Consider the following 12,189-nt stretch of genomic DNA (forward strand, 5'->3'; position numbering starts at 1 on the left):
TCTTATTTAGCCTTAGAGTGCTTAGCAATAGGTTAAGCATAATGAAAGCTTTTTTCTGCAAATGGATATAAATGGGTTAAGAAAGTGTGTAGAAGCTTAGCATCCTTATAGTCCTTTCTTTTGCCAGCCTTTAAGTATCAAAAAACACAGCAGCAGGAAGAGACCTTGCAGAGAGACGCAGTTTCCAGGCAACAGTCTGTTGGAGTTGGTTCTTCAGGTGGAGAGGTGACTGCTGAGTTATGGGAAGAACTGTGCATGTTCCAGGATGACCTATGTATGTAGTGGTGACAGGGATGCTCAACAAGCCTGGACAATGTTAGTAGTAGACTTGCATCCTAATATTATTAAAGACATGTCAAATATCTGGTGCTGAAAATGTCAAGCATCTTTGACAGGAGCCATCTGCAAACTGAAGGCTATGGGTGTCCATGATGTTGGGTTTTGTTCAGAAGGACGTTCACTGGACCCAAAACATTAACTTTGTTTTCCCTCTGCAGATGCTGCCAGATCTGTTGAGTTTATCCAGCAATTTCTGTTTTTGTTGGTGCTGATGGTTAGTTTTGTGTTTTTCTCTGAGGCTACGAAGGTTGAAGAGCTTCTCACCCAGATGCTACTGGACACTGACACCATATGGAAGGTCACCTAAGATGGGATGAATAATGATGTTCAGGTTGATGATAAACAAAGGTTACTCTGATTCTTTAGATGTAAGGTTTGTCTTATGAGAAAGTATTTATCAGGTTTGGCCTGTACATATTGGACTTTGAAAGAATGAAAGTTGATGTTATCGAAACATCCAAGACTCTGAGGTGTTTGACAGGATTGATACTAAGGGGATATTTTATCTTGTGGGGGAACCTAAAACAGTTTCAAAATAAAGTACTTCCCATCTAAGGCCTTGGTTTGGAGACATTTTATTTTTCATCAATGTTTAAACTTTCTTTCCCGAAAAACAATAACGATTGAAGATCTTCAAAGCTCAGTCAGACAGATCTTTGATTGACAGGGATTCTAGGGTTATGAGGGGAGGGGGGAGCTGCAGTGTGTGCAGGCAAGAAATAGAGTCAAGACCACAATCAGAGAAGCCATGATCTTAGAGTTAAGGAGCATACTCCTGCTCCTATGTTTCTTGATTGTTCAATAGGGAAAGGTAAACTTGTTGCTTGCTGAGACTGCTACATATTGGTTTATTTAATAGGTGCACATAAAAAAGCCAAATTCTTCAAAACTTTGTATAAAGTCAAATAAAGAGTTACTGTCAAAAATAAAAAAAAGCTGAGACTCCAAATATCCAAATGTCTGTTTCTTATTGACAATCAGAAATGTCAGCATTATATTGATGTGCAAACACTGGTTAAAAAAAAAATCAAAGTAGATCATGGGTTGCCTGGCTACAGGCCAGGACACAGTCAGAATAGCACCTGCATACGCACAGGGCCTGCACATATAAGTGGATAGTGCATGTATGGAAAATGAGCCAGTCAGGTGACTTCTGTACTGTCAACTAAACTGTCAGTTTAACTGCTTCACAGGGAGGTCTAATTCACTGATTATATAAGTTATGAAAGAAACGTAGAGTAAAATATAAAACTAAATGTATCCAAAGAGCTTTAATTTTAAAAAATTCATTCACTGGATGAGGGCATCGCTGGCTAGGTCAGCATTTATTGCCCAACCCTAATTGCCCAGATGGTAGTTAAGATCCAACCAGATTGCTGTGGATCTGGAGTCACATGTAAGCCAGACCAGGTAAGGATGACAATTTTCTTCCCTAACGAATATTAGAGAACCAGATGAGATTTTCCCAACAATGGATTCATGGTCATCATTAGGCTCTTAATTCCAGACATTTGTTGAATTCAAATTCCACCACCTGGCATGGCAGGACTCAAACCCAGGACCCCAGAACATTGCCTGGTCTCTGGATTAACAGTCCAGCGATAATACTACTGGGTCAACGCCTCCCCATGTATAATTCTGTAAAGATAAACAGTCAACCTAGTCCTGTAAACCTTTGCTCCTAGTTGTCATGTGCCTCTCATTGTAATATTCCTGAACTTTCTACAGTAAAGAGAATTGTACTTTCCTGCTGGTTATAGTTATTAAGTGTATGTGAAGAGTTAAAACATAGTGGCATGAGATCACTTAGAACTGGAGCCTGGGTTTGTAGGGCTCCAGAAAACATTCCCCCACTTCCCATCATTTGAATATAATTATGTTAGTAAACCTTGTTGCTGTTCACTCACAGCTGTGTAGATCTCACATTACCATACACCTCATAGGTGGGATTCCTCATTGACGGCATGGACCAAGTTTGAAGTGGATGGATATCCTTTGTTTCTCACAGCCTGTCTTTGAATCTGTTCCCTTGTAGAGATAGCATGTGATTGCCTCAAGGTAAAAGGAATTTCATCCATCCCAGTAAATGTGGTGAAGGCCTGCTTGAGCTTCTTTTTTCAGGTGCACACCACCTGCTTAGTGATGGATAACCACCCCTTACAGTTTATGTTAACTCCTAGTTGCTGAGGTCTGTTCAGATTGCCATGTGAGGGTGTTCAGTAGTGCCTAGGATAATACAGTCAGAGAGATTAATTCAAGTGCCTGCTCATTCTGTCTATTGTCATTCAAAGGAAATTCGGTAATTATCAGCACTGGCATCAATGACCTGTCTTATACATTAAATACAGCCAACTAGGAAATCCTAAAAATGTCATCAGTGGGACTCTAAAAAGAATTGCCACAGCCACTGGTGACTCATGGCCACCAAGTCCATCTGGGAACTGGTTTGCTCATTGGAAATAACAAATATCTACAATCACCATCCTACAAGACAAGCTTAGCTTACGTAAGAACTATTCTCCTAAGGCTTTAGGAATATTGAATATATCAAGAATTTGGCTGCTTAAAAATTAACTAGTGATGTGGCCAAAAGTTAATTTGAGATTAGCTTTTCAATCAATCATTTTTCTATGTAAAATATAAAAGTACAATATATCAGAGAACAAAGCAAAATCATATATTGATCACTATATTAAGGTATTTTCATTATCAGAATTCAACATTTCAGTCAGTAGAATTTATTTATTGTGCAGATGAGCTCTGTCTGCAGGAACATGTTTGGCAATCAGCACAAAAGGATGATAGAGTTGATTAGATCTTTTACTTTGATTGACACCAGTGTTCACCCTTAAGTTGCCTCAAAGAAGTCATCACCTGAGTGTTCTGTAGCTGAATTAATTTACAACCTCACTCTCTAGTGGTCTGCCATATCCATTCTCTCAGCCCTGGCCTGGCTTCAGCCTGGTGATGGATCACTGTGCAAATTCAACTCTCTATATCGCTTCAGCAGGGCTTAGGAGAGGAGGGTGCATAAAGTGCAAAACACTGGAGCCTGGGTGCTAGGGGGTGCTGAGACTTAGGCAAATATATTCTCTACAATATGATTCCACAGTATCTTTCAGTAACAGAATCTGATTGGCAAGTTATCCTGCCTTGTTACTGTGATACAGGTTGGGTGTACTCTGCTGAGGTCCACTCTGCCACATTTGGACAAGTTATGCTTCCTAGTTCTGAGCTCTGATGCATTATTGGCAGCTGAAGTACTTCCTCAGGAGAGTGAGAGTGATTTAGGAGGAAGGTGAGAGGTGTTGAGGGTCAGTGAGAGGTCTTTGTTAGAGGTTTGCAGATCAGAGACGGTGTTGAGATATCAGGCTTTTATGTGAAGGTGAAATTGCTGCGGTCCAAGCTGGAAAGTTGAATGTGTGTCAAGGCATTAAATCCTAGCTGAGATACATAGTTCATATTCCTTCTGAACAACGAGCAAAAATATATTCTGAAATTCGTGCTGACTGTGTTGTATAAGCTCCAAAACAAAAGATTTCAGTTACTTTTTTACAACATGTAGATGTGTGAATTGTACCAAAACGTTTCCAAATTATAAAAGCACTGCCAGGCTTTCCTGAAAACAGCCAACACAGAAAGTTCCTCTCCGTGCTTGTGAACTGCTAGGTCAGTAGCACAATTGACCTCAGCAACTTAATGTTATAGAGAGTAAAGAATCTGAAAGGGTTATTATTGGAGACTACTTTAGGCTCCAAACATTTGACATCGAGTCCAGTTTGAGATCCTCATGGGATGAGGAATGCCATCCCTAATTCCTAATAGCAAGTACATCTAGCTAACCAATGTAACACGTACCTATTGCACCTATGCAGTAAACTGCACCTTGTTGTTAAGTCTCGTGAAGACTCATTTGTGGGTGGTTCATCCTCTGCTGTTGTTAACCAAACAGACCCTTAGAATCAACACAGAAAGGAAGATTGGAAGCTGATTCTCCCTAATTAGGGCGGCACAGTGGCCCAGTGGTTAGCACTGCTGCTTCACAATGCCAGGGACCCAGTTTGAAATCCAGCCTCAGGCGAGTATCTGTGTGGAGTTTGCACATTTTCCCTGCGTCTGTGTTTGTTTCCTCCCACAGTCCAAAAATGTGCAGGTTAGGTGAATTGGCCATGGTAAATTGCCATTGTGCAGATTATTAGTCAGGGATAAATGTTGGGGAATGGAGCTAGGTGGGTTCCTCTTTGGAGGGTCGATGTGGACCTGTTGGGCTGAAGGACTGAAGTTTCCACACTATAGTGATTCTAATTCTAATCATTATTAGAAAGTGGTTGATTCTACAAATAAACAATATCTAGGACAGTGAGACTGACAATAAAATTCACTTTTTCCTTCCATTTGAAAGATGGTGTCAGATGAGCATTGATAAGGGTTTGGTTGTGATATAGCCTGTGATGGTTGCAACAACAAACATGTTTAAAAACATCATTCAGGGATAAAAGTTTGAGTTTGATCCAATCCTTCAAGGATTACATATACATAAAGTACTTGTGGCACTCTGCTACTACTGCAGCTGAGGAAAATGTGAGTAGCAAATGGAAACTGCTCATTGCTCATCAATACAGGCATCAGGGCAACGAAGAACTCAATAGGCTCCATGTAAATCAAAGTTTCTTTCATAAAGGTTTTAATGCTATTGAGGCAGTTAAAGGGATTTTGCTGCTGAAAAAGGTTCTTTTCTGAAATATTGAAATATATAAGTTGAATTGGACAAGTATGTCTCATAGGTTAGTTTTACTGGTTTTTCCATCTGGAATAACATATGTGCAGACCTAGTATCTGAGTCTAGCTGTGAGGATAGATCAATGAATGGTGTTTCTACATTAGTGGTCTGTAATTTGTCTCCCTCTCTTTTTTTGAGGGGTTGTTGTGACTGGGATGTAGAAGACCTTGGGTATCTGAAAGCAGAAAATCAGAAAGTGAGGTTTGTTGCATGGGAGTGTAGGGTGAGAGTGTAAGCAAAAAGTCCATCTGCAATTAATGTATCATTCTAGCTAGCAGGTTAAGGGCAGGGAGATGGAAGCTCAGAAAGAGCTTCAAGAAAGCAACATACCGTTATTCAAAATGTTCTTGATGGTACCATAGGCAATGAACTCCATCACAGCTGGTCCTATCTTATGTAGCAACATCTCTTGTGTTAGACTCAGGGAGTGAAGGTGCGCCTGTTCTCTATCAGTTCGGTTTTGTTACTTTGTATTATGGAAAATCTTACCTTGAAAGAGAGGAAGAAGAATGCCTGTGGTTGATTGATATGTCTGCTACAGTGGAATAGCTGGGGTATATGTGGAAGGTGTGTGTGTGTGTGGGTGTCTGAGGCTGGCAGTTTTGGAGACGTGTGAAGGTAGGTCACAGTCTCAGATGTTGAGCATGAGCCTCGCATTGTCTAGTGATTGATAGGCAAGTGTTGCAAGTCAGTTATATTGAATAGTGTGAAAGGTTGATGATTGAATAGATAGGAAATATCCTTCATAGATGCACTCACTGACTTTGATTACACGTCATTAAATATCTTCCGGTGTTGAACACATGTTCTCGAAGCCAGTCTCTGGGATTTCTCCACTCCATCTCCCCACCCTATCCCACCACCTCCTCCCATTCACTTCAGTGGATGTTTTTGATGATCTCACGGCCAGCCTCCAAAAACATGGACTCACATCCCATCTAAGGCCTCCAGCATCACATCCTTGAACTGCAGTATCATCTCTGCTCTGGCACGCCACTTTCATTTTACAGCATTGACAGTCAGCAACAGCCTCTTTTTATTCTGTGCAGTCTTCATTTAAGAAGGGCAGACTGCTTCTAAGACCTGAATGACATGCTAAGCTGCACATAACGGGGCCCCCATGCAGTGTGTAGCCAGCTAATAATATGTGTCATGTTAGGCTGTAGTGTGAACTCATTCACACATCAGGAGGCAGCGTGGAATTTATATGCAGTCACCTCAATAGAAACAGATGCTCCCTGAATGCGAACAATTTTTTCCCATAAAAATCAAACTGCTCTGCTGCAATAATTCACCTTCAGTTCCATGGTCTAAGCCACAAGAAATTCATGATACTCAAGTTAAATTTGGAGTGAAGGTAAGTATTGATATCTCCTAAGGTGATAAATAGTAACATTAAAATAATTGTCTACCTTCAAGTATGAAATCCCTGACTTTTACATTATTGTTTATTCACTACATCCAAAGGTACTTTGGTTAAACTCAGGCCTGGGTGCACTGGATCTTGTGATGGTCCCACTTCTCCCCTGACCCCACTAGCTCCCAAAGAGTTTGAATTTGTCAGTTAAAATATCATTCCAGTGTCCATTCAGCCAAAGTCACAATCTTAGATTCCAGAGCAATTTTACCATACCTAATTATTTCCAATGGTGGTGCTCAGTTTAGACAGAAAAAATAAAGAACTACAGGGTGCGATCTGCAAAAACGTTAGTAAAAATCGATGATCATCGCAAAGAATGACCTTAGCTGTGGGTCAATTTGCAGGTCTGTTTGTGAGTTACCAATTTTGGATCTGTGCCAATTTAATTTTCAAGACGTTTGTCAGGCGCTTGCAACTGATATCTGTTATCAGCAGTGGTCTAAAAGATAATTATATCTGACGTGTCTGATGTACTTGATAGGCTGAAGGTGATGTCTGTGCATGCTGTTCACATTGCCAAGTAGCGTTCAGGATTATCTCTATATATTCTGACTGATATCATGAACTGTCTGGAGGTTGATGCCTTTGCATAGCATTCAATTTCCTGGCCACACTGAAGTATATGTCTGCATTTGGTATTCAGTTTCTTTGGTAGACCAGACAGCAAGGTCTGTACATGGTGTTCAACTTGCCTGGCAGTCTTACAGAGTCCTGTCTGTATGATGCCTGCTATCCTTGGCAGTGCTAAAGGTGATGTCTTTACTGCTGCTTGCTTTCCAGGACAATCCTGAGGGAAATATTTGTACATAGGATCTTCCCTTTCTGGCAGAAAAAAAATCATGAGCCCAAGAATTTTCAACTTGGGCACAATCAGTGATCAAATTGGCCTCACAACTGCGCTAATTTAGTGAAATCAAATTTTGCTCAAGTTACCATTCATACTCATTTGCATTTTGTTGAACATAAAACCTTCCATGGACTATTACAGTTTGGCAGCGTTTTAGTAAGTAGCTCTTTTTTAAATGTTCCATTGGAAAATATTGCTTGATATATTAAAGAGTAACCTGGTTTAATGTTATTAATGTACCTGTAATGGATTTATCATAAGAAATAAGCATTTTTAGTCAGTGTCTCGTCTGTCATCTTTGAGTAATCCAATTTTAAATGCCAAAGACTTTCAAACTATTTATTACTTAAATTGACATATAATTCAGTTTCTCAATAAATTACAGTAATTTAGCTTTTTAAATGTGCCAATTATTGTCCTTGCGCCTAAAAGGCAATCCAGTTTTAGAAGCTTCCTCAAAGGCTCGAATAGGCAGAGTTAGTGGAAATTTGCATTCTTTGGCTATAATTACCTGGCCTTCTGGTGGGAGGCTGGAGGTGGCCTGTTGGAAATTTGACAGGAGAGCAGCCTGCTGTCATGCCTTGTTACCAGCAGCACAAAAAATGGCAGCGTGGTAGCAAACCATGCAGCCAATTAAACCTCTTGAATGGTTTATTGTGGGCCACATCCCTCACCTATGAGCATTTTGTCCAAATAGGAACTGCTCGCCATGACATGGAGATACCACTGATGGGTCAGGGGGCCAGTACTTTATGAGCACACCATGGTACACAGAGGGGCCACCCCCACCACACACACCCCACCCCCACAACAATGGTTGTTCTCGCTGCAATGCTGCTGCGAGGGTGTTCCCATCCATCCACAATCCACACCAATCACCAGGGCGTGCTTGGCCCAGCGCAGGCTCCAACACAACTCACCTGTCTTTCAGAGTACCATGCCTTTGAGGTCCCTTTTCCTTGGAGCTGCAGTCTTAACCCTGGCCATCAGTAATGTTGATGCTGCTAAGGCTGCAGAGATGCTTGCCCTCTGCATGGATTAACAGCTCCTGCAAGGTGAAGTGGCTACTCTCTTTAATTGAATGCCTTAATTGGGACAAGAATTCTGTTACTGATCAATGTGAGGTTGTTTCCCACTTTCATCCCTGGTAACAAGACTTCACCTTTCATGATAAAATTCCACTGGTGATTAATTTTTCTGGGAACGCTGTCAGTTGTTTTTTGTGGGTGACCAACCTCTACTGTGACTTTTTCAAACCTGCTAAAAAGATCATGGGAATTTGGTTAACATGTGGCTTAATATTTAAAATTCTGCTTTGAAAAAGCCAAGTTGCTTTGAAAAACAAGAGCACAATGTAATGAAAACTCCATTGGTCAGATCTTTGCCCACACATTTAACCTACCTACATCTTTTTGTAGCCTCCTTACAAGTTCTTCACAACTTATTTTCCTACCTATCTTTGTGTCATCAGCAAGTTTGCAACCATACCTCCCAGTTCTTCATCTACAATATTTATATCAATCACACTCGGCTGAGGTGCCACTACCAATCTCCACTGCACATCAATCACTACATCTCGTCAACCTGAAAAAGATTCATTATACCTTCTCTCTGCTTCCTGTCAGTTAAGTCAATCTTCTATCCATGCCGACATACCATGCACTACACCATGGGCCTTTATTTTATGCAATACCTTTTCACATGGCATCTTATCAAATACTTTCTGGAAATTTAAATGCAATACAACCATCGGGTCCCTTTTTCTATAACATTTCAATAGATTGCTTAAGCATGATTATCCTTTCACAAAACCATATTGACTCTGAGTGATAACACTGAACAAATACAAGGACCCTGCTTTAACTTATTTATTAATAGCTTCTAACATTTTCACTATGACAGATGTTAAGCTAGTGGCCAGCGGTTTTCTGCTTTTTGTTTCCCACCCTTTTTTGAATAAAGGAGTTGCATTCACTGCCTTTCAATCTAATGAGACTGTCCCTAAATCAAGGGAGCTTTGGAATATTAAATCAAATGCATCAACTATCTCACTAGTCACTTTTAGGATCCTAGGAAGGATTATATCTGGACCTGGGTGTTTGTCAGTCCAATTTGCTTAGAATCACTTCTGTAGTGATTGTGATTTTCCCAAGTTCCTTCCTCCCTTCCACTTCTTGATGTTACTTGTATCCGCTATAATAGATTGATACAAAATATCTGTTCAATTCATCTGCTGTTTCCTTCTTTTCCATTAATAATTGCCTGGTCATGCTTTGTATAGGACCAAAGCTCACTTCGTTAACTAGTTTCTTCTTTAAATGCATTAACCTTTACTATCTGTGTTTATATTTCTGGCAAGCTTTCTCTTGGAGTTTTTTTTTTCTTTTCTGCATTAAGTCTTTCTTTGCTTTCATTTTTTCCTGACCAATCTTCTAGTACATAGAATTCATAGGATTCTGACCTGTCTATGCTAATTGAGGGTAGGAAGGTATGCCTGTACCAAATCATCCCCACGAAGTAGACAATACTGATCGTTATTGGGATGCCCACTACAGAGTTCAGTCCAGTGCAGAAATTGAAAACATCAAAGACGATGTTAGCCTCATACCTGATCCTCCTCAAAAAACACACATCCTCATTAAAATGTTGAAAATGGTGCAGTCACTGGGGTTGGAGCAGTATTTACGCAAAGACATGTGAAGTACTTAGAGTCATGGAGATGTACAGCAAGGAAACAGTCCCTTGGGTCTAATTCGTCCATGCCGACCAGATATCCCAACCCATCCTAGTCCCATTTGCCAGCATTTGGCTCATATCCGTCTAAATCCATCCTATTCGTATACCCATCCAGATGCCTTTTAAATGCTGTAATTGTACCAACCTCCATCACTTCCTCTGGCAGCTCTTTCCATACATGCACCACCGTCTGCTTGAAAAAGTTGCCCCTTTTATATCTTTCCCCTCGCACCCAAAACCTATGCCCTCTCGTTCTGGACCCCCCCCCCCCCTCCCCCCCCACCCCACCCCAAGGAAAAGCTCTTGCCTATTTACCCTAGCCATGCCCCTCATGATTTTATAAATGTCTATAAGGTCAGCCCTCAGCCTCCAACACTCCAGCGAAAACAATCCCAGCCTATTCAACCTATAGCTCAAATCCTCCAACCCTGGCAAAATCTTGTATTCTTTTCTGTACCCTTTCAAGTTTCACAACTTCCTTCTAATAGGAAGGAGACCAGAATTGCACACAATATTCCAAAAGTGGCCTAACCAATGTCCTGTACAGCCGCAACATGACCTCCCCCGCAACTCCTATACTCATTGTTCTGTCCAATAAAGGAAAACATACTAAACACTTTCTTTGCTATCCTCTCTACCTGAGACTCCATTTTGAAGGAACTCTGAACCTGAACTCCAAGGTCTCTTTGTTCAGCAATGCTCCACAGGACCTTATCATTAAGCATATAAGTTCTACTCTGATTTGCTTTTCCAAAATGGAGCACCTCACATTTGTCTAAATTAAACTCCATCTGCCACTCCTTAGCCCATTGGCCCATCTGATCAAGATCCCTGTTGTATGCTGAGGTAACCTTCTTCGCTGTCTACTACACCTCCAATTTTGGTATCATCTGCAAACTTACTAACTAAACCTCCTATGTTAACATCCAAATCATTTATATAAATGATGAAAAGCAGTGGACCCAGCACCGATCCTTGTGGAACACTACTGGTCATGGGCCTTCCACCACCACCCTGTATCCAAATGGCTTGTTCTCCCTGTATTCCATGAGATCTAACCTTGCTAGCCAGTCTAGCATGAGGAACCTTGTCAAATGCCTTACTGAAGTCCATATAGATTATGTCACTGCTCTGCCCTCATCAATCCTCTTTGCTACTTCTTCAAAAAATTCAGTCAAGTTAGTGAGACATGATTTACCATGAAAAAAAAGCCATGTTGACTATCCCTAATCAGTCCTTGCCTTTTCAAATACACGTTAAGTCCTGTCCCTCAGGATTCCCTCCAACAACTTGCCCACCACCGAATCAGGCTCACCAGTCACTTGTACCAAGGGTGTGCACATTAATGATTAAAATGATGATTTGTACACAAGGAATGATTTATACATTTAGTTTGGAGTGCTCATTTTATCCTGGCTCTCATTTTTGCATTGTGTCCAACTGGAAGCTGTACTGCTCATTGAAGGAAAGGACGTGTTGGTGAATGGGGAATTGGAATTAAAATCATACTTTGAGGAGTTCATCACAAACAGCACAACCAGATAGGGCTCCTGCTCCAACTCCTCTTGCTCAAACACCTCTTCCTCAATTCCTGCTCCTCAGTTGCTCATGGCATTGTTCGTGGCAATGAGTATTTCCTGACGTTCACGAGGTTGTGCACTGTATTAAAGACTATCTTCACTGACACTCTGCTGAATTCAGTAAAGTTTTCCCAGAGTGGTCCAGCAGTAGAAGTATTATTTTAATACACCAATAATCTGCTGAATCACATTTCATGTGATGATATGGTTTTCACTATATGCATACTGCGTATGAATTTGTGGATTAGGAATGAGAATCAAGAGTTTTGTTGTCAATCAATAGCCCTTGTCATCCAGTATCCATCCTTTGGCTTACAATGAAGGCTCAAATACAACTGACATATGCCAAACTATTATGTGTGCTGATAGTCATATCTCGTAACTCTGTGGGCTCTTCAAGCAGTTATATGGTCAAATGTGCATGACACTTTGAGAATAAAAAGACCTGTAGGTTATTCCATCTTTGCAACTATTTGCAGGTTATAAG

Source organism: Chiloscyllium plagiosum, unplaced genomic scaffold (assembly GCF_037043375.1).
Source record: "Chiloscyllium plagiosum isolate Xiang-an unplaced genomic scaffold, Cpla_swu_hap1 HiC_scaffold_19, whole genome shotgun sequence".
Taxonomy (NCBI): Eukaryota; Metazoa; Chordata; class Chondrichthyes; order Orectolobiformes; family Hemiscylliidae; genus Chiloscyllium; species Chiloscyllium plagiosum.